Below are 23543 nucleotides of genomic sequence, written 5' to 3'. Positions count from 1 at the left end.
CAGAATGCCGCTCCCTGGTAACTATGATTCAAACAGCTTGTTCAGCATTGATAATATTTGATGTACTCAAACAGCTTTCCACGACTAATTCTTGGTGGTGGCACAGAGTTGACAAACTGTAGATGGGATATTGCGTGTCTAGTGCAATTTCGTGGCATTTTGACCTTGCATTCTGATTGATTGACATAATTTGACAGCATGTCCATCTTTGCACTTAACTCGCTGTTTGACATTATTTGATAAGGTCTTCACTGCAATTTGATTCCAGACAGTCTCTGCACTTCAGTCACTTGTTATAGGTTGCTTGCACATCATTGGACTAGGTCGTCGCACATCTTCGTGGGATTTTGGCGTGCCATTTGTAGTCGTTGGTGATCGCAGGTCTTCCAGCATCTTTGATGCAATTATTAAGAGCTGCATTGGCAGAGCTCTGGTGCGATTGGCACGGCAGTAGCAGCAACTACTGTTGTGGCTTGTCTACAAAGGTTTGGGGGCAGGGGGAGCAGAGACGGGATTGGGGGCAGGGGCGGAGTGAGGGGTCGGGGGTTGTGGGCTGACAGAGAGAGAGAGAGAGAGAGAGAGAGAGAGAGAGAGAGGGAGAGATGTATTATCGTCCGCGGGAGGCCTCGCGGGCCTATGGGACATAGTGCACAGAAAAAGCGAATGGAAACCCGTTCTATTACATTGATACGGTATATTTAACATCATGAGACCATGTTCCTAATTTACTTAGACATTTAATAAGATTAAGAAATAATATCATGACACATTTCATAACATCATGGGAACCTGTTCTATTGCATTGAAAGTGTTTTTTCATTGCCACCTACATACTTTATAAGGATCATTATATTTTTGTGCATCAGTTGTGAGAGTGGGCCAAAGCCGTGTCCCTCTTGGAAGAGGCAGGGGTATCGTCCACGAAATTTATTGTAGATTGGGCAGGTGCATAGAAAATGCTCCTCTATCTCGACCTCACCCCACGTGCATAGCCTGCAGAGCCGCTGCTCCCTGGGTATCCTTGCCACCCTCCCTGCCTCAATCTTCAGCTTGGTGTGACGAGACCAGTATCTGCCCAATGGCGATCCTCAGTGCATGTGAGACTCCTCTATCCTCGAGGTACTAGGGTCTGATGATGAGTCCATCCTCCGATACTCTCAAAAAGTGGTCGCGGTAGAATTGGATCTTGGTGGGGAACTCCCCAAGTGTGAGACGTATGGAGCTGGAGAGAGAGAGAGAGAGAGAGAGAGAGACACACACACACACACACACACACACACACTCTTTTTTGTGAAACCAGTAGCTATAAAATTAACATCAAAAGAGAGCCTAATGGAAGAACTCAAAAACATTGAGAAAACACTTCAAGGCTAGTAGCATCCAAGTCCCTCGCAGCATAACTATCATATAAGGATTGCTTGAGGGACATTCTGAAGAAACCATATGCCTGAGGAAACTGTTGTCCCATCCTAAAATGCAATCTCTGTGTCCAGATGGTCCATAGTACCCAAAAATGAACCCAGTGAAAGAAAAGGAGGAATGGAGACATCTGAGATGAGAAGCATCCAAACATCCGGAAAAGTTTCCCAAATCTAATAGAGGGAAAGCAAAGTCGCAGCAAATGAGAGACATGAGTGATCAGTATCCAAGAGTGCGGGCAGGACCATAACAAATGGGGAACTATCTCGCTGTGATGAGAGCAACGGGGGCAGGAAGAGGAAGCAATACGACTTCACCCCAATGGAAAAAGCTCCCACTATACATCTCCAAAAGAAAAGCCTCTGTTTCAATGGCATTTTTGCTTTCCAAATGTTCCTGAGTTTTGATTGCCACCAAGATAAAGGCCTATCCAAATTCCAAAGAGTGTTGGCATGCTTATCAATCCATGGCGGTGGAAGAAGAAGTTTGTAGACCATCGAGGATGTCAAATTATGCATTGAAAGTGAAGAGGTAGCAGGAGACAAGAGACACACACACACACATACACACACACACACTTTTTTGGGGGTGAAATCTTTGATTGATTATATTATATGAGTAGCAACCTCAAAAAAAGGTGCTACAATTACATCAACTGAAAATTTCAGTATATGCCAAAAAAGCCTCATGATCTATGCAGCGGGTCTGCAAGCAATCAATGAAAGATTGCTGCAGAGAACGCCTAAAAAAGCCAAACAGAGAGAAAGTAGGATCACCAAAGACTTTACAATTCCTATATGTCCATAAAGTCCATAGTGTCCAGTAGCGAACCCAAACGAAGAAAAGATGAAACTCCGGTTTGGATGGATGAAACCCAAATAGCCAGAAGAACTTCCCAAATGGAACAGATGGGAATCTCGCTCGCAGGTGCTGTCGAAGCAGATAAAAACACTCACGAGAGCACGGACAATGCTAAAACAAGTGAGGCACAGTCTCCGAAGAAGCAGAACATCTATGGCAAAGTGCAGGAGCAATGTGTCGATGAGCTAATAGTTGTCCAGATGGAAACACTCCCAAAAGAACTCGCTAAAAGAAAACCTGTTGCTGAAGCGGTACTTTATAGGCCCAAAGTTGTTGTCATCTTTTCCTCCACCACTTGGCTGGGCGATGCATTCGCCAGGTGAAACCCAAGGTTGAGGCAAAAGGATTTTATACAATGTAGGTATAGTAATTTGAGATAGCCTCAAAGGACAAGAAGAGGACCCTGAAGAAGTCAAAGTCCAATCTTCTAGTCGGCGGTCCTGGAGTTCCAAAGGAGGAATCAGAACAAAGGGCGAAAGCATAGAAGTAATTTGTCGCCACAAAGGACGATAATGAGAGCCCAATCCATATGTAGTGGCTGCTAGAGAAAAGGGGAGCACAGTACCAGCATCATCTATAACATCAGCAACCGAGGTGATGCCTTTAAACGAGACAAAGTAGGAACGTCGAGGTTCTTCTAAAGCCAAGGGAGGCTGAAAGACTTTCGACCAGTGAATTCTTTCAGCTCTCAAAGAATTCCCAAGCAAAGATTGCCGTTCATTCCATTCCAGATGAGAAAGAACATGCTTTCAGTCAAGAAGCAAGCGGGAGACAAAAGGGCATCCAGGCAAAGTGCCATGAGTGCAGCCAAAAAAGAAATCCCAATGATCGAGTTGCCAATGACCAAACGCAGAAATACTGATATGAGTGACCAGAGTCCTAATCCTAAGAGCCCAAGGCTGATCACCTTGCAGAAATTGCAGCAACATTTTCCCCCTGTGGGCGAGAATATGCACATGGATATCCGTGATGTTCAATCCACCATGCATCTTGGGAGAACAAATGTGATGCATCGAAAGCAGCTTGAGACTTTTTCTGCCATATTTGGATCGCCAGAAGAGTTCCATAAAGATAGACATGAAAGATGTAAGATCTGCCTTAGTGAGCATGATCAATGGCGAGTAAAATTGAATATATGCCACAAGGATGGACTGCACTATTCGAAGACGAACGTGGAAAGGCCAGGTTGCCAGTTTCCAATACTCAAGCTTTTTCCGAAGCTTAGCCAAAACCCAATCAGTTTGTTGTCGGCGAGTGAGTTCCCACCCCAAAGGGTAACCAAGATGATGAACAAACTGAGTGGGTGGAATGATATCTCCGGGCCATAATAGACTATGCCAGTCTTTGGAATGCAAAGGGAGCAGCTTAGACTTCTGAAAATTAACATGAAGACCAGTTGCCAAACCATAAATAGAGAGGGCCTGCATCAAGGCACCAAGATCATGGGGCGTATTCTTCGGGGTAAAGAAAGAATCATCAGCATAAGCTTGAGCAACCATGCTGCGATTAGCATCCAATTCCAAGCCATGAAGTGATCCTGTAGCCACAAGATGATCAATATATTGCAGCATAGGATGAGTAGCAATGGCATACAGTAAAGCGCTGAGGGGGCATCCCCGGCGGACCGAACAACGAAGAGTCCACTCATCAGAGATATCCCCAGAAATAATGTAAGCCGCATTGCTATCTCTGTAAAGCCAGTAAATAACCTGCTGCATTTTTTGTCCAAACCCCAAAGCTCGCATAGTTTGCGAGATGAAATCCCATTGAATTGTGTCAAAGGCTTTTGCAATATTTACCTGCAAGAGTAGAACATCCTGCTGCGTGTATTTGGCATATTCAATCCCAATATCAGCATTGGCAATGTTATCTGTGATATGGCGACGTGGAACAAAGCCATATTGGGAGGGATGCAACCCATCATGCAAATAACCTTTAATCCGATCAACCACCATTTTGGCAATGATCTTGTAAATGACTGGCATGAGCGTGATTGGCCTCCAATCACCCAGTGAATCACATAGCTGCTTTTTTGGAATCAGCTTGAGAAGACCCTTTTTCCATGACAAAGGCATCTACTGATTTTGCCATGCTGTATTTACCATTTGCGCCTCCAATCACCCAGTGAATCACATAGCTGCTTTTTTGGAATCAGCTTGAGAAGACTCTTTTTCCATGGCAAAGGCATCTGCTGATTTTGCCATGCTGTATTTACCATTTGCAGCAAGGTGAATTTAAGAAGATCCCAGAATGCAAGAAAAAATTCAGCAGTGAGACCATCCCATCCTAGAGATTTCCATTTGCCACAGGATCTCAGTGCATCAGACAATTCCCTTTCAGTGAAGGGATGTTCAAGTTCCAAAGCCTGGGCATTAGACAAAATTGGATGAATATGCTGCAAAAGAAGCTGACGTGCAGACACGACCCGAGGAGAAAGAGTATCCAGATGCCCAAAATGAGTGGAGAAGTGCTGCACACATAAATCAGCAAGCTCTGAACGAGATGTTGACCAAGAACCATCAGGCATTTGGGGCAGAGAGAGAGAGAGAGAGAGACACACACACACACACAGACACACACAGATGTATTAACGTCTTCCGAAGGCCTTGCAAGCCTATGAGACAGAGTACAATGAAAAAGAGTAACCCATACAAGTCATTGTCGGCCAAGGCAAAGGGCTCGCTAGGCCCTTGCTGAGTGCTATGCTAAGCTAAGAAGCTTACAAGCTCAAACTCAATACTTAAAATTAGTACTCAAAATACAAAACCATGTGTCATGGTGGCTTTCTGGTGAGCTGCAAAGATATCTCATATATGTGTCCATCGAGTTGTCTCTCGTTGTGGTGGGGGGGTGTAGTCTCTGTGATCTTTGTATCCGGTGAGCCATATCAAGAGTGACACCTCACCTCAGACGGTCCCCTCTGAGAAGAGATGAGATAGGCTGGACAACCTTCATCATGTGTGCTCTGGTCAGCCTCTATATTATGCGTGGTCTATGGCTACGCAGCTCTGCGCTATCTCTTCCCACTGATCCAGTTTGCCCTCATGTCGGCTAGCTCCTCCTCCTCCACTCCACTATGTCCTGGAGCTGACTTAAATGCGTAGAAGTTCGCAACCTGCCGCTGTGCTCGGTCTACCATTGTCTCTTGAAGGACTATCATCTACTGCTGCCTGATCTATCTCAATAGGGTCTCTTTGTTCTGTCGGATCTTAATCAGGTAGAGGCCAACATAGGCCTAGTCATGGAAGTAGATCAGCCGAGAGAGTGGTCCCTCCTGAGGCAATGGTATCGTCTCTGGATCTCATAATAGACTGGGTAGGTACATAGGAAATGCTCCTCTGTTTGGGGTGTTAGAGACAGCAAGAGGGCCCCCAGCTATTCACAGGCTACCATGGAGTTCCCAAAGGTGAATACCTTTGTTGCAACCCCTATCAATAAACCCTCCTACTCCGACATCGCAGCAACACCCAACCCATACACATTGCATTACAAGCGGAGGGTTAGCTCAGATCCACGGGAGCAGATATATTTTCTACAGCAGGAAGTAAGGGAGCTCAGACTTATGGTTGCAGCTCTCCGGAAGAAAGTGAAGGAGATGGATAACAATGGCAAGCAAGCCATCATATAGAAAGTACTACAGATACACAGGGAAGCAGAACCTGCACCACAGTTGGTAACCAAAGTCCAGGACATGGTCACCAATGAGGTCAAATCGATCAAAGAGAAAATCTCAGCAACAATGGACAACAAAATCAACAAAAGTGAAGTATATGGAGAGGTACAAGAGCGGGAAAAAAGGGCTGCTAATGCTCGATGTCTACACATAGGAGGACTACCTGAAGATTGGCATGAAGGGAGCCTGGCAGAAAAATTTGATAGTATCATAGCAGTAACCCCTCAGATTGAGTGGGACTTAAAGGACATAACCATTGTGGCTTCTACTGGGACACAAGCCAAAGTGGTGCTCAATGACAGGAAAGCAAGAACCAAGATTCTCATGCGAACAAATAAGTTGAGAGGTACGAAGTATGGATATCAGAGGAGCTCACCCCAATTCAGCTCAAGATGAAGTCCACAGAGTTGAACAAAGTGAAGGACGCTCGCAAAGAAGGGAAATGGGCTGTCTATAGAGATGGAAAAGCACTTATTAAAGATTTTAAATCCAAACCCAAGGACTCTCAGTCTTAAACTGATGTAACACAAGCTGACTACCTAGTACAATGTAGCTAATCTATAATAACTTTGGGAGTGGTATGTGCATTCCCAAGAGACTCTCAATATGTAACTGATGTTTGTGTGTACCCTTTTTGATGTGTGCGCTTTGTCTCATAGTCCCGCGAGGGCTTTTGAAGACGTTAATATATCTTTCTTTCTTTCTTTCTTTCTCCACCTCATCCAACGTGCATAGTCTACAGATCCGTTGCTCTCTGGGTGCCCCTGCATCTCTCCCTCCCTCAATCCTCAGCTGATGGGCCTCTCTATAGTAAACCCGAGTTGGAAGATGCTGAAGCACCATAAGTGAGCCATAAATCTTCCTGTGTGCCGAGGAATAAGGTTTGGTGTTTGTTTCAGCAACTCTTTTTACAGTTTCTTGTACAGTTTTCTCAGCTCACTCACAGCTCTTATCACTCAGTTCTCAGTTCACATCTCAGCTCTCTCTTAGCTTCCATTACTCTCAGATTTCCGTCTTCCCTTCATCTCTCACAGTCATGCAGCTCCACTGCATGCCTGGGGATAGCACAAGCCTCTTCAATAGCCTTGCATAGTGGTCTACATCTTCCTTGTGGGCAGCGTGGTCTTGGTCGAGATTTGGTTTGCTTCTCAAGCATTCGTGGGTCAACTCTCCATATCGAAGGGTCATCCTCAGAGTTCTCTCGAGCTGTTTGTGTTATGCTCTAGCTGAGATAGCATGACCTCGGAAAGATCGGTGGGCATTTTCCCTTAGATGACCGACTTTTGTAATATTTTATGTGCGTAAATAAAATGGTCAAGGGAAGTAACTGCCAAGGTCCTAGGTGAGGGTGTATTGGCATCGACTAGGTGGTTTTGAGTGCTTAGGCCTAGGTGCACCTAAATGTGTAAGAATGCCAAGGGGCAAATGTTTTAATTGTACCCCAAGAGAGGGGTAAATGGTGTACCAAGCTAAAGGTCTAAAATGATGACATGTGGCAGGAGGGAACCATCTAGGGAATTGAGGGCTTGTGGATAGGCATGAAGAATAAGAATTACGTATCTTGTGTGCATGCAATCCATGAGATAGGCTGGGAGGAAAATCGGATGCTATCACCTGTGATTCGACGAAAAGAACGAAAGATTTGTATTGAGCGTTTCATTTGGTATTTGAGCGTAGAATGTTTGGGATGTGTGACGACGGACAGTACGGAGGTGATGGCGCAGCTTGATAGTCACGGACGTTATCGCAGGCGCGGGATTTCTTGGAGGGAGGACCTGGCTTCTCGGTAGAATCCATATACTGTTCGTGGGCTCAACAAAGTTGGTCAGGACTGTGCTACCATACCTGGCTTAATTCGCAGAATCAAGGGAGCTTTTTACAAGGCTGTAATCGGGAGGCACACGACGGGAAGTCCGACCGATAAGCGGACGTCGTTACAGCTGTACCACGTGGTGTTTTTAGAATTCCTTGGCGTCGCGGGTGTGCAAGCTGTGTCATAGTTGGGTAGATTGATGAGCAGCGCCGAAGATGCGTGGAAGAGTTGCGCATCTGGGATGTGGTCACGCAAATAGCCCGTGAGCGAGGTGATCGTCTGAGCGTGGGTACGGTTACGTGCGCAGTGCCTTGGTTGGTGGCAGCGAATCCTGAAGCTACTTGCCTTGGTTGGTGGTGGCGAATCCTGAAGCTACTGTATGGTCACGGGACTTGCTTCGTGATATTCCGTCAACTGCATGGGAATGGGTTCAAATAACATCTAGGAAGTTTGAGAGACGGAGGAGTGGCGCAGATTTTCGAGGCTTGCAAAGGCTTTGGCAGAAGAAATAAGTTCGGGACATCTCCATTACGTGGAGCTTCTAGGGAGCATCTTTTTTTTCCCTTCTATACAAATTTTCACTTTGTAGTCTATTATTCCTATACAACAAAGTGGAATTTGAAGTGAAAAAATAAAATAAAATCTATTTTCCCTTTTGAAAGAATGGAGGTAGAGGGACAAGATTCCAGGGTAAATCGTGGTGAATCTAGAGCACGATCTACGCAACAAGTGTCCCATCACACAACACCTACTCTGGTGGGTAGGATTTCTGTACTAGAAGATGCCTTACAACAAATCATGAACCAGCAGCTCCAAGTGAACGCTGGTCAAAATGAAATTAGAGAGATGGTCCAAGCCTTGTCAGCTAGACCATCTAGAAATGAAAAGGGCAAAGCTCCAGCAGAGCCAGAGCCCAATATACACTCGTCAGAACGTGCGAAGGTCAAGGTACCTAATATTGCCAACTATAGACCGAAAAAGTATGCTGGTTGGATGACTGAGCGCAGTTCTGATGTGATTGAGGTTTGGTTACACAAGTGGGAAGAAGCTTTCGCCATTTGTGAAATCAGATCTGATCTAAAGAAAATTTGTGAGACCACTCACCTGTTTATTGAGGCAGTGGATAGGTGGTGGATAAAACAACAGAAAGACCAGGTTGCCCCTACCACCTGGGAAGGGTTTAAGGCTGAATTTAAGAAACACTTTCTTCCACCTGACGAAGAGTCCCGAGCTTGGGATGCTTACAGAAACCTTCGCCAGAGGAATTTGTCAGTGGCAGAGTACACTGACAAGTTCAGGGAATGTGTTATGAAAATAACAGACCCTCTCCCTATGTCGGTTCAGTTGAAAGACTATATCTATGGACTGAACGACAGGATTAAAATGGAAGTTCGGGCTAAATATGTGACTACATTAGATGAATCTATTGCAGTAGCCCTGAACTATGAGGATGCCAGAGGCAGACCTAGTGGGTTTGTGCAGGCAGGGACTCAGCATGAGTACCCGAGAAAAGGGGGATTTCAGAGGAAATGGAATTCAAAGGCAAGTGTCTCACAGCCAAGTGGCCAAACCAAGCAGGTGAAGCCAGTTGAGGGACAAGCAAAGACAAGTACCATCGTTGGGGTGAAAAGAAAAGTAACTCCAATGGCAGCCCGGGCTTTGGTCGAAGTCCTCGTTGACCCCAGAGCAAAAAGAAAAAGCTAGAAAAGAAGGATTGTGCTTCAGCTGCCTTCAGCAACATCAGTGGAAAGATTGTCCACTAAACAAAGACCGTCGCACGACCAATATGATAATATCTGAATGCGACGCAGAAATGCAGGAGAGTCCAATGCGAAACATATGCAGATGCAATTGACGGGACCTTCTCAGAGGTTAGTACCTGTGTTGTTAAGTGTGTCTGTTACTAAGTTAGTAAGCGGTGCACGCGATAACATCCTTTCAAAGCCCGCAGCAACGGGGTATACGGTTTTCGATGAGTTCGAGTTGATTAAAATGAAAGGACAAGTAGCCAATCATGATGTGATTGTATTGTTTGACTCAGCATCAACGCACAATGTAATTAACTCGAAGCTTATTAAGAGGCTCAAGTTGAAATCTAGTTCGTCTGACTATGCTTATATGGTCAGGATGGCGGACGGAAGTTCAACTGAAGTATGGGACCAGACGGTTACCCAGTTGGAACTTCGAATTCAGGACTATGTTGAGAAGCTGGACTTTGAGTTGACCAGGCTTGCTCATGCAGATATAGCCCTAGGCATGACTTGGCATTTTTGGAAAAATCCAGCCATTGATTGGAAAAAGCACATTTACCAGTTCAAGATGAACGGGGTGGAATATGTTTTGCGAGGTGAAAAGGATTTACCTCGAGGACCATTGATTTCAGCCATGGAAATTTGGAAGACTCCGAAAGAGTTTCTGTGTCTGTGTATAGCATCGGTAGAGTCGATTGATGATGCATCGGCTAGCACTGAGGCTACCCAAGATGGGAAAATGGCCGAGTTAGCTAAAGAGATATCAAAGAAGTTCTCTGATTGTTTTAGGGATGAGTTACCTTATGGGTTACCTCCAGAGCGGAATGTTCAGCATAAAATTGAGCTTATCCCGGGGGTAGAACCTGTAAATAGACCTCCCTATAGATTAAGCTTTACAGAAGAAGCTGAGGTGTGAAGACAACTGGAAGAATACCTCAAGCTGGGGCAGATTCAACCCAGTTTTTCACCTTTTGCTTCGCCAGTGATATTAATGAAGAAGAAAGATGATACTTTTTGTCTCTGTATAGATTACAGAGCATTGAATAATATCACTATTAAGCACAGGTATCCGATGGCTCGGATCGATGATTTGCTAGATGCATTACATGGGGCCGTAATTTCCAGTAAGATTGATCTTAAGTGTGGCTACCATCAGATTCGTATTAGAGCCGAGGATGTGCATAAAACCGCTTTTAGAAGCAGGTTTGGACATTATGAGTTTTTGGTAATGCCCTTTGGACTTACCAATGCTCCAGTTACATTCGTCATGCTTATGAACGATTTACTACGTCCGTATATTGGAAAGTTTATAGTACATTTTATTGACGATATTCTGGTATTCAGTAAAAGTATTACTGAGCATCACGAAGACTTAAGAATAGTGTTTAGTACTTTGAGGAAAGCCAGTATTTATGTAAATAAAAAGAAAACTATACTGTGTATGGTAAGACTTGAATATTTAGGATTCATAATTACTCCTGAGGGGGTAGAAATGGATCCAAAGAAAGTGGCTGCGATACTGACTTGGCCAATCCCTCAGAGTTTGACCGCTTTGCGATCATTCTTGGGATTTGTCCAATTTTATCGAAGGCATATCAAAGGATATTCCGAAATAGTATCGCCATTGACTGATCTGACCTCAGATAAAGTACCTTTTATATGGGGACAGAATCAAGAAGAAAGTTTCTAGAAGTCCTCTACATCCGGGACCATAGAATTTCCCTACATCTTCAACCATATGGCCACCAATGAATGTATAATAAACACCATAAAACAATCTATGGTCTCAAGACAGGTGTTAAAAATAGTTGATCCCCAGCAACCGTTTTTCCTTGAAACCGATGCAAGTGGCATTGCAGTTGGAGCAGTTATCCTCCAAGAGGGAAGGCCAATAGCCTTTGAAAGCAAGAAGCTTTCTCCCTCTCAACGAAATTGGCCAACTCATGAATTAGAGTTGTATGCTGTTGTCCATGCTTTGAAAACATGTAGACATTATTTGTATGCATCAGAGTTTTATGTGGATGTTGATCATGATACTTTGAAACATTTTTGTAAACAACCTGACTTGAGAGGCCACCAAGCTAGGTGGGCAGAACTCATGCAGGAGTTTAACTTGACGATTCGGTACCGAAGAGGGAAGGATAATAAAGTTGCTGATGCGTTGTCACGCATTATGCATAACATGAGTTTCACGGTGTTAGAGAGTGCTCTAATGGCCGAGATTAGAGAAACTCAAAAGGTGGACGAGTTTGTCCAGAGCCTATGGTCTAAGACTCATGTGTTAAAACCTGGGGAAAAGGATGACCTGGCATCCAGAAAAGGCCAAACTTATGCAAGATATGCCATAAGGGATGGCATGCTGAAAAGGGATGGCAAGGTAGTAGTACCTAATGAGAATGATCTCAGGCAGAGAGTCATTCAACAATGCCATGATAGCCCATGTGCGGGACATCGAGGAGTCGAGAAGACATATGATCTCGTGAGACGAGATTTCTTTTGGCCAAAGATGAAAAAGCATATTCATGAATATGTGACACATTGTTTTTCGTGTCAGGTAAGTAAGGCAGAGCGGGTGAAGCCACCTGGACTTTTACAGCCCTTGGAGATAGCACTAAGTAAGTGGGAGAGCAATTACATGAACTTTATTGTAGGTTTGCCTATGACACAAGGTGGATATGATTCTATCCTTGTGGTGGTTGATCGTCTTACCAAGATGGCTCACTTCATTCCAACTAGAGAATCCGTTAGTGCCCCGCAAGTGGCGGATTTGTTTATTAGACATATATTTCGTCTGCATGGATTACCCAAATCCATAGTGTCAGACAGAGATGTCAAATTTACCAGTCATTTTTGGACTGTGGTGAGACACTAAGGACTGAGTTGGGAATGAGGAGTGGGGATCATCCAGAAACGGATGGTCAGACGGAAAGAATCAACCAAATTTTAGAGGATATGCTTAGAGCATATGTGTCATTGAGGCAACATACATGGGACAAGTGGTTGCCATTGTTAGAGTTTGCCTACAATGATAGAAAACATTCCTCTACAGGGTTGAGTCCGTTTGAATAGAACTATGGTTATAGGCCAGGGAATCCAACTATAGTTGGAATATCTCAGAAAGTGCCTAGTGCCGCGAACTTTGTGGTTTAGATGCGGGAGATGCTAGCACTTGCGAGAGCTAACATTCGCCAAGCTATGGATAGAGCTAAGGCGTATGCGGATGAACCGATCCGCTAGAGAATTTAAGGAAGGAGAAAAAGTTTTTCTCAGAGTTCCTTCGCACTCTTAGTCTTTGACTGCAGGAGAGTGTGCTAAGTTATCACCTCGATATTGTGGGCCATGGTTAATTCTAAAAAGAATAGGCAAGGTAGCCTATAAATTAGAATTGCCACAAGGTTGCAAGGTGCACCCAGTGTTTCATGTTTCTCGTTTAAAGAAATTTTTGCATATAGGTGACTCACTAATCAAAGGTGTTGTTTTGTTTCAGGAGATAGAGGATAATGCAAGACGCAAACCAACAGGAATCCTAATGCAAGACGCAAACCAACAGGAATCCTAGACCGAGGAACAATGCAAGTGCGCAATCGGAAGATACCCACGGTGTTGGTTGCATGGCATGGTCTACCTCTATCAGAAGCTACCTGGGAATCCGTATACCAGTTACAGAGAGTATTCCCAGATTTCATCATCGAGGACGCTGATGCTTGAAGAGAGAAGGAATGTTATGCTCTAGCCGAGATAGCATGACCTCGGAAAGATCGGTGGGCATTTTCCCTTAGATGACCGACTTTTGTAATATTTTATGTGCGTAAATAAAATGGTCAAGGGAAGTAACTGCCAAGGTCCTAGGTGAGGGTGTATTGGCATCGACTAGGTGGTTCTGAGTGCTTAGGCCTAGGTGCACCTAAATGTGTAAGAATGCCAAGGGGCAAATGTTTTAATTGTACCCCAAGAGAGGGGTAAATGGTGTACGCTAAAGGTCTAAAATGATGACATGTGGCAAGGGGGAACCATCTAGGGAATTGAGGGCTTGTGGATAGGCATGAAGAATAAGAATTACGTATCTTGTGTGCATGCAATCCATGAGATAGGCTGGGAGGAAAATCGGATGCTATCGCCTGTGATTTTGCCTGTGATTCGACGGAAAGAACGAGAGATTTGTATTGAGCGTTTCACCCAGCATCATGGGGCAGGCTGTAGCAAAGTGAAGAAGAGCAGAGCTTTGATTACCAAGAAGACAAAGAAAGTACACTTCTGCCAAGCACTTAAGAAATGGTAGAGAAGCTCATGGAACAGAACAGACGAAGCTTGAGGAAACTTCATGGCAGTTGGGCAAAAAAGACAAGCAGTTGGAGGAACTACAGAAACAACTTGAGAAATTTTTTTCATGGAGGAGGACAAACCTGAAGAAGGCAAGGGACTCTCAGAATTCGAAAAACTGCTCTTGCTGATGCGCGAGGAGCACAAACAAGAGGCGGCACTTTGGTGTGACGAGATGGCCGAAGCCAAGAAGCAGCACCGACTCAACCGGGAAGCTATGTTGCTCCAACACTAACAGATGTTTGCTACTATGCAAGCTAGCATGAGCACTGCTTCCACCTTGGGTTCGACCGCACCAAAGGTTACTCCACTCACTCGGTCCACTCCGAATTTCACGAATACTATGGTAAGTGCGATCACTCAGCCATTTTGTAGTTTATTCATCAATTTGTAGCTCATTTCCTGTTAGCTCGTATTCAGTACGAACAAGACGAAGTCCATCTAGCTGCCCCTCATCTAACTGGTGAAGCGGTGACTTGGTGGCAGCATTGGTCTAAATCCTATAAGGATCCGACCACTCATGTGACTAGTTTTAAGTAGGATACGTTTGTGACCGACCTCAAAGCTCGAGTTCTGCCGCCTCAGTACTTGTTGAACTTGGAAGCCGAGTTCTCTCATCTAGCCCAAAATGGTCTGCCGGTATTAACCTATAGTAATAAGGTTATTACCCTGGCCTAGCAGTTCGGCGTGTCTGAGACCATCAAACTCAAGGATTTCATTCGGGGGTTGGACTCTAACATTCGATTCCCTATCCGTAATTTCACCCCGCTCACTTAGTATCATGCCCTTATCTTGGCTCAGAATCAAGAAATGATGTTGAACGGGGGAAAGCCTAAACAGGTCCAACCAGGAGCCAAAGCCCCGCAACAATTCACAAACCCACTGGGTAAAGGCCCTCAGTCAAAGGACAATAGCTTTCAAAGGACAACCAGCAATCAGCTGGTCAGAAAATGAGTCTAAGCCCAAGATGATTCCAGATGAAAAAGCTAAGGTGGGCATTACGGGAGGATACTTTCAGCCCGATGAACAGAAGCGGTACCAAGCGGAGCACCGTTGTTTCCATTGCCACCACATCGCTGGACATTCGATTTTCCCAAATGGTTGGTAGAGAAGGCTGCGAAAGCGCGAACTTCTACCACACCACTGCTTTGGCACTCCGAGCTCCGCCTACCACAACCACAAACGCAGTGCTGCCTACTTTGAACGCTGTACCCTCGGCGGTCTTTGAAGGTAAGAAGGAGGGCATGCTTGACGAGCAAATAAAGCCCTCATCAGAGCCTATGGCACGGCTAAAGGACAACGGTTTGTTGTCTTAAAAAGACGTGATCTCCCCTCAGCTCGCCAAAAAAATGGGGTGCACTTTAGGGCCTCATGAGTTTGCGGTGGACGGGGTCACACTCGCTACGCACTCAGATCACACACAAGACCGAAAAGATTTCTTTCTCACTTCAGAAGGCCTCTTTTCAGTGTGACTTCATACTCACACCTCTGTTAGGTTGCGACATGATACTGGGTATCCAGTGGGTCTAATAATATTCACTTGTGCCCGATTGGTAGCAGGATTCCTTCACCATTCTTGAAGGACTACCTGAGCCAGCCATCATCCATGGGGACAGAAGCATTACTAGAATCCCACTGATCACCCACATCCAAGCAGCTCGTGCTATTCGTAAAGGCGCCCTATGCGCATTGGTGTATGTCCACTATCAGCTTAATTCAGTGCAGCCAGCTCCTCCTTTGGGGCCGGCCATGGCCGATCTAATCCATGAGTTCCAAGATATTATGCTTCGAGATGATCTTCCACCACATCTTCTGCCTCATAGACCCGAGGAGCATCGGAGTGAATTAGTCCCAGACTCAATACCTCCCAATAAGTTTTCTTACAGAATATCTAAGACTATGGAGGCAGAGTTAGAACAATAGCTCACACAGCTTTTACGCAGTGGGTTTATTCGGCCATCCTCATCACCTTTTGTGGCTCCTATTCTATTTGTCCAAAAGAAGTTGGCACGAGCATGTGTTGACTACAGGGCACTCAACAAAATCACCATCAACAATAAATCTCCCATGCTCTGCATAGAGTGTATCTTAGAACACTTAAAGGGTGCTAAGTATTTTTCCAAGATAGACCTTAGGAGCGGTTATCACCAGGTCCGCATATTTGATGTTGACATCCCAAAGACAACGTTCAGGACAGACAAGCTCATTACGAGTTCATAGTCATGCCGTTCGGTCTAAAAAATGCACCACGAACATTCAACAAGATGATGCTGCGGGTGTTCTCACACAGCTTTTACGCAGTGGGTTTATTCGGCCATCCTCATCACCTTTTGTGGCTCCTATTCTATTTGTCCAAAAGAAGTTGGCACGAGCATGTGTTGACTACAGGGCACTCAACAAAATCACCATCAACAATAAATCTCCCATGCTCTGCATAGAGTATATCTTAGAACGCTTAAAGGGTGCTAAGTATTTTTCCAAGATAGACCTTAGGAGCGGTTATCACCAGGTCCGCATATTTGATGTTGACATCCCAAAGACAACGTTCAGGACAGACAAGCTCATTACGAGTTCATAGTCATGCCGTTCGGTCTAAAAAATGCACCACGAACATTCAACAAGATGATGCTGCGGGTGTTCGCTGAGCATATAGGAGTGTGCCTGTTCATCTTTCTCGATGATATCTTAGTCTTTTCAGCCACAACGGAGCAGCATATACGGGATGCGAGGAAAGCTCTTCAGCTTTTGCGCGATAATCAATTATATCTCAACGCCAAGAAAAGTGAGTTCGGACTGATGGAAATCCAGTATTTGGGTTACATCATCAACGCCAATGGCATTTGCTTGGATTCAGAAAAAATTCAAGCTATCATCACCAGCTGGGCAGTCCCCATGACGGCCCAAGAGATCCTATCTTTAGTAGGGCTTTGCTAGGCCTACAGTTCACATATGTGCCAGATTCTCCACCACCTCAGCCTCCTTAACCGACTTATTAAAAGGAGTGAAGACTTGCCGACAAAAGATATCAAGAACTGGTGTAGCTTTGCAGACCTTCCATGACCTACAAACGGTTGGCCACAACAGCTCCAGTAATGAAAATCGCATCATGGGATGATCCATTCTTGGTTAGCAATGTAGCCATTAGGGTAGTCTTACAACAAGAAGAAAGACCCGTGGCATACTACAGCAGAAAGCTTAACCCTGCCGAAAAGAATTACTCAGTCTACGATAGAGAGTTACTCGGCGTTATCCAAGCATTAAAACATTGGAGCCGTTCCTCTATCGACGGATCTTCACAGTCAAGACAGACTACCAAGCCTTAAAGTCGTTACAGACAATGCCCAGCTCCGAGTGGAGCAATCGGCAATCCCGATTGAGTCAAATCTTCCAGCAGCTCGAAAACTTTGGCACCAAGCTCTAGATGTCTAGATGTCCAACGCATTTCATCCGCAAACCGAAGGGCAATCAGAGGTATACAATAAGACTTTCAATGTGCTAAAATCGTATTGTCATGATTTGCAGTCCAAGTGGGAGCAGTACCTTCCATTGATGCAGGCCATATTGAACGACGTCTACTCTTCAAGTATTGGGCATACCCTGTATGAAGCTGCTTTGAACAGGAGGTTCTCTTCACTCCTTACCAAGATGATATCACCATCCCTCCAAGCCAACAAAACTACAGAATCCATGGTCAAGATCACGGAGTCAGTTAAAGACCACCTCGCCAAAGCTTAAGCAACATACACGCGCCATGCCAATAAGTCCTGATGGGATGCCAATTGTAAAGAGGATTATTGGGTTTATCTAAAGATTATAGAAAGAAAGAAAGAAAGAAATTTTATTAGAGTCTGCGGCTGGTCAGACCAAGAAGTCGAAGAGAAGAGCCTTGGTCCGAGGGTCCTAGAAGTGGGAGTGAAAGCATTGTCTCTCTAGCCGAGCCAGTGAGGCATATCCCTTGCTCAGTCTGGCCTGCATCGCTGGTCTCATCGTGAAGATCGGGCCGGAGAAGATGACCCTGAAGTAAGTGTATGAGGACACGATCTCAATTGGTGACCCATCGAAAGTAAAAGTAACCTGCTTCCGTTGCATGTTTGCTCGAGAGGTGTTAAAGCTTGGTCTTGCCAAGGTTGACCTCCAAATCATGGGATAAACAAAAAGCCTGCAGTGCATCCAGGTGTCGTTGGAGCCCCTCGGGTGTGGACGACAAGAGTGCCACGTCATCTGCATAAAGAAGAATCCTGATGATGATCCTGGCAAGTGAGCAACCGGTCCCTCCGAATGTCCCCATAAAAGTCTCAAGCTCATCGATGTAGAGGCCAAACATGGTCGGTGATAAGGGACAACCCTGTTTGACCCCTATGGTACTTAGGATCTCATCTGTCCAACCTGCGCCTGTCCGAACTCGGCCTAAGACTCTCTCATAGAGTGCCATGACTGCCCAGATGATCTCTTGATCAAATCCGAGTATCTGTAGGCGTGTGATGAGACGAGCTCGAGGTACTGTGTCAAAGGGTTTGTGGAATTCCACAAAGCAACAATATACCCTCTCCTTCTGTGATCTGGCCTCCTCAATGACATGGTCTCGCCTGAAATCGGCTTGACCCTCTGCTCTGAGCCCTCTCATCTCTGCGAATAGGCTGACCGATGCATCCAAGACAGCTGCATAGATCTTGGACATCACATGTCCAATCATGATAGTCCTTTAGTTACTTGGGTCCATGGGATCCCCTGCCTTGTGGAGGGGGGTGATGGTGTTGAGTGTCTAGGTGCGGGGGAAGCCAAGGCAAACAGCGTCATTGAATAGCTTTGCTAGGATCGGGGCTAACGTGTCGATCCCATATGCGATAAACTCAATGCATAGCTCCTCGTGATCCTTCGCTCGGCCATTGTGCAGTTTCAATGTTGCGTCCTTGACTCCCCCTCTGGTGAACAATGTGCAAGTGGTGGGGCGAGGTGTGTGTATGAGATCTGGAGTGGGCTGGTGTGGGATGTCATAAAGATGGTGTGGATACGTGTGCCAGACTCTCGTGTCGTTGAGGGGTGATGGGCACCTACGCTCAAGGAATCTCCGCCAAAAACTCTTAGAGTTGCTGCTGTACAAGATGTGCAGCAGCAGCTCCTCATTTCGACGAAGAAATGCCTGCTTCTTCCGACGTATGAGACGTCGGTACTTGCGTACCATGTCTGGTGTGTTCGGGAGGTGACATCCGGTTTCAAATCGGAGCTGTCGGCGATAAGCCTTGCACTCCGTATCGTACCAATTGTTGCAGGGTACAGAACCAAGAGGTGGTGGTCTAGTGGACCGTGTGGTGTGGGGAAAGATTTGGAGGGCAGCCTCGTGGAGTGTGCGACTAATCAGGGCAGCACGGTCCTCTATGAGTGGTATGTGATTGATGTAGGTTAGGAGTCTGTTTAGGCATCTAGAGTAGGCTGGTGAGAGGCTGTGATCAAAGTGTGTGTGTCGTGGTAGGTGTCGTGCTTCCTATGTGGTGTGGCTAAGCATGGGGTGGCGATAGTGAAGAATAGGTATGTGTGATCAGCTCCTTGAGGGAGTGGTGCTACGGTGAAGTCGGTGATACATGAAGTGAAGGTAGGGGATCCCATGATGTAATCTACTACACTAGTGCCCCCCCCCCCCCCCCCCCCCCGTGTGGGAAGCAAGTAAAACCACCTGAGAAGGGCCATAGGTCGAGCCCGTTGTAGATGATGAGATCATGCATCCTGCCCAGATCAAGGAGCGCGTGTCCATACGGTGTAACAGGCCCGTGTTGGTCCGATGAGGTCCTGGTCATACCTTCTCTGTCTAGGTCCATGTCTGGTAGCATGATAGAGTCGTCTCGGAAGTCCAGGAGTGGTGCCTGGCGCGTGCTCGTCCTGGCGTTGAAGTCCCCAACGAGGAGAACTTTCCCACAGGGTGAAAGGTCAGGGATATCCTGATGTAGGAGTGCATATGGCGATGTCTCACCCTCCTCTCGTGCCACTGTGGCGAAGTGGGATGTGTTTGGCAAGAAGTAGCATATTGCTATGAAAAGGTCACAGGTGTCTGTGCGTCGGATCCGGATCCACATGAATCGGGAGTGTGCGTCCTTCCTCTCAATGGAGATGGCTCCAACGAGGGAAGACTTGTACAATACTACGACCCCGCCCGATCCTCCAACTCCTCCTGTATCCCTCGTCTCATCCCTGAAGGCTGACTCCCATGTGTAGCCACTGACTATCGGTAGTGGACGCTTTGGGCTCTGGTGTGTCTCCTTGTAAAAGACTATGTCTCGTCCTGTGTAAGACTCCGAGAAGTTCCCTGGGTGTGACCATAAGGTACCATTACAGTTCCAAATGTTGCAGTCTAGGGTCTCGAAAACGTGAGTCTCATAGGCCCCGTCCCCCTAGGAGGTACGGGTTGGAGCCCGACAGGTGCCGGTCAACAACCTACCATCTCGGACCACGACCCATTTTCCCTCCTTGCGGGCAACATCGTGATGCTGCAGAAGAACTCGTCGCTCCTCAATCTGTAGTGGTGTCAAATCCTCGTCCATGGACAGGGTGGGATGCTCTCGTAGAGAGGCTCGGCGTCGGAGTGTCGCTAGTCGAGCATGTGAATCTCTGAAGCGAATGACTAGGGGCTGCTCTCGGTTGGGATCTCTCCCAACACGCCATGCTCCCTCTATGCCATGGTCGGGGACTCCCATGGTGGTGGTCACAAAGGTGATCACCTCCTCCATGGGCGTCGTAATCGTGCTGGTGCTGTCTCGCATGATCCCTCGTACCCGGATGTTGAGGGCCTTCGAAGCCCTCTGCTGCTGCTCCTGTATGGCAGTTGAAACGGTTGCCTTTGTGGGCTCCCGTTTCGCCACGTCCACCCATCTAGTCGTCTCTGCTATAGCCGACTGTATCGTGGCTATCTGTGCCTCCATCTTTGTGACTGGGGTCCCTCCAGGCGCATGTCATAATCTCCTAGACGTTGATCTTCATGAACATCTAATGGTGGAAATCGTGTGGATTTTTTGCTTTTTTTTTTTGGCAAGACAAATTTGGCGTCACACAACAAGAATGGGTTTTGTTGAGCTTTTACGCTTTTTCCTTGTCAGTAGATGTGATGTCTTGTCTGAGTCCCTAGATAAGGGTGCCCTGCTTCTGTATAATGGGGGCCTGCTCCTGGGTGTAATGTGTCAGCTCTGCTTGATGGGCCCAGATGCTGTGTATCTCAGCCAATAGGGAGTCCCAAGCATCTGGCGGGGGCCTAAGATGTCGTGGGCCAGGTGGAGTGATATGTAGGAGTAGCGAGGCTGGACGAGGTGATGAAGGGTGGCTGACTGAGAGGTGGAGGTGATACGAGGGGAAAGTATTGTGGAGCTGTGGCTAGTGGGGCCAGTAGTGAGGCTACTGGAGAGGAGACCTGTGATGATGATGCAGGAAAGGGGGAGGAGAGAGGTCGTAGATGATGAGGCGGATGATGGTGGTGAAATACTGGTGGTAACCATAGAGGTCGAGGATGTGGTGAGCGGCATGGGCTTTGGGTGGGCCCCTTTCTTCTCGGCCGCGGTGCTGTCCACTGTCAAACCGCTCCGGTTGCTGCGTTTGTTGAAGTCCTCCAGACTGAGTTGCTTTTGTGTTTTCGCCTTGTCACCGTTCCCCTTCCCCATCTCCACGCGTATGCAAATTTGGATCGAAGGGTGTCCTCATCCGCCTGTTCCCTTCATTATGGGGGAAACAGTAGTGGGCAAAGAAGGGAGTGCAGGAGGTCAAAGCTGCTTCTCTTTTTTTTTCTTTAAAAAAAAAAAAAGTCGTTGCTGAGAGCAAAGGCTAAAACAGGTGTGCAAGCGATGCCCTAAGTTATCCTTCAGAAGTTTCGGACCATTCTCCATCATCAAGAAGATCAACGATGTCTCTATTAAGCTGCTGTTACTAGAAAGTTGGGCGATGCATAATGTCTTTCACGTGGCATGGACTTAGCGATATCTCTGATGAGCAACAGCCCGAGGTGATCAATGAGGCAGAAGTCATTGAGCCGATTCTCCTCCGGAAATGGAAGCATGGGTCAGGATGTCGGATCCTCGAACTCTACACAAAGTTTCGTTTGAGGAACCCATGAAGCGGTGTGGCTAGACGAAAGTTATTCCAGGAGTTCTCACAGATATTGGCGGACTACGTGGAGGCCATGCACCTACCGCCAAGTTAAGGAGGGGATGTCACATGCACCCCTGCACTTGAGTGCAAGGTGACAACTGGCTTCATCGACAAAGTGCAAATAGTTTCTATGATAGGATATTTTGTCGTTTGTTGTGACCCCATTCTGAGCCCTTGTCCAGGGACAGTCAGGCACAGCTATGTAGGTTAGTCACTCGGCCTTAGGTCAAGTCTGAAAGTCAGTCCTTGTTCACTAGTACCCACTAGAGAACAATAGATTAGTGTTTCCGTCTTAGGGTTCTAGGTAGGTCTAGATCTCAGCCTAGGATAGGAGCCCAGAAGGGGCCCCTCAGGGCTGGATCAATGAGCTCCCATCAAGGGAGAATGGGCTGGGGAAGGTCTGCCTTTATAGGCTGCCCTGTGCCTCTCCCTAGGCTGCCTTTTATGGGGCAAAGGGCCCAACCAGCCAGCCCAAACCAACTGACTAGAAAGTCGGACAGTTTGGGGCTGGTTGGCTCACCCCACAGCCCCCTTTATAAAGGGGGGGCTGCAGCCCTCAATCCTCACTCAGCTCCAGCCTTCAAAGAGCTCCACCAGCCCTCTAGTGCAGCCCGGTGCACCTTCAGAGATCCCCTGGACAGCAGCAAGAGCTAGCAGTGCAGATTAGCCTCTAAGGGAGGAGTACACACAGCACTACAGCCGGGGTTTGGACCGGCAAATGGAAGAAGGTTTGGTGTTTGTTTCAGCAGCTCTTTTTACAGTTTCTTTTACAGTTTCCTCAGCTCACTCACAGCTCTTATCACTCAGGTCTCAGCTCACATCTGAGCTCTCTCTAGCTTCCATTACTCTCAGATTTTCGTCTTCCCTTCATCTCTTCACAGTCACGCAGCTCCGCTGCATGCCCGTGGACAGCACAAGCCTCTTCAATAGCCTTGCACAGTGGTCCACATCTTCCTTGTGGGCAGCATGCTCTTGGTCGAGATTTGGGTTGCTTCTGAGGCATTTGTGGGCCAACTCTCCATATTGAATGGTCATCCTCAGAGTTGTCTCTCGAGCCCTCCGAAGGAGTGTTAGTTGTATTCTTTTGCAGTTCTCCAAGATATAAATCAAATTCTTGCCCATTTGGGGGAGGGGGGTGCTCAGTGGGTACAAGGACGCAATCTGGTGTCGTCTACATTCTCTGTCTAACCCTACTCTCTCTATCTCTTATGGTGCATACGCATATGCCTCGGACAAAGGTTTTAAAAAGGTCTTGATTCCCATTACACGATCACTCACCATTGCATGTTCCACTGTAAAACTAAGGTACCATGGGAAAAGGTAGACGAAGTGGGGGCTAAGGTAAGTAGGGCTCTGCTCCACAAGTGCCAGGGTGATATCTGGTGAGCTTACTAAGAAGAAGATTTCCTCTTCCATAGATGGTGAGCTTCTGCATACGGTCCCCTTCTAGTGCTAGGCTCGCTTGTAACAACCAATCCCAAGTTTGCTTCCTTGAGGGTGTGAGCCTCACAATTCTGCCCACCACTTCCTTATCCTTGAAAGATTGAATTGCTAACTTCACCTGCTGTTTGTCTTGGGGAGA

General features: G+C 46.6%; 1 protein-coding gene across 1 annotated transcript in view; it reads left to right on the top strand.

The window, feature by feature from the left end:
* The window catches only part of B73 (molybdopterin biosynthesis CNX1 protein / molybdenum cofactor biosynthesis enzyme CNX1 (CNX1)), a 156966-nt gene that overhangs the window by 7142 nt on the left and 126281 nt on the right, over positions 1-23543 (top strand). The window lies entirely within an intron of this gene.

Source organism: Dipteris shenzhenensis, chromosome 16, assembly GCF_047967505.1.
Source record: "Dipteris shenzhenensis isolate YYH24624 ecotype China chromosome 16, Dip_SZ_1.0, whole genome shotgun sequence".
NCBI lineage: Eukaryota > Viridiplantae > Streptophyta > Polypodiopsida > Gleicheniales > Dipteridaceae > Dipteris > Dipteris shenzhenensis.
This window is presented reverse-complemented; position numbering and strand designations above follow the sequence as displayed.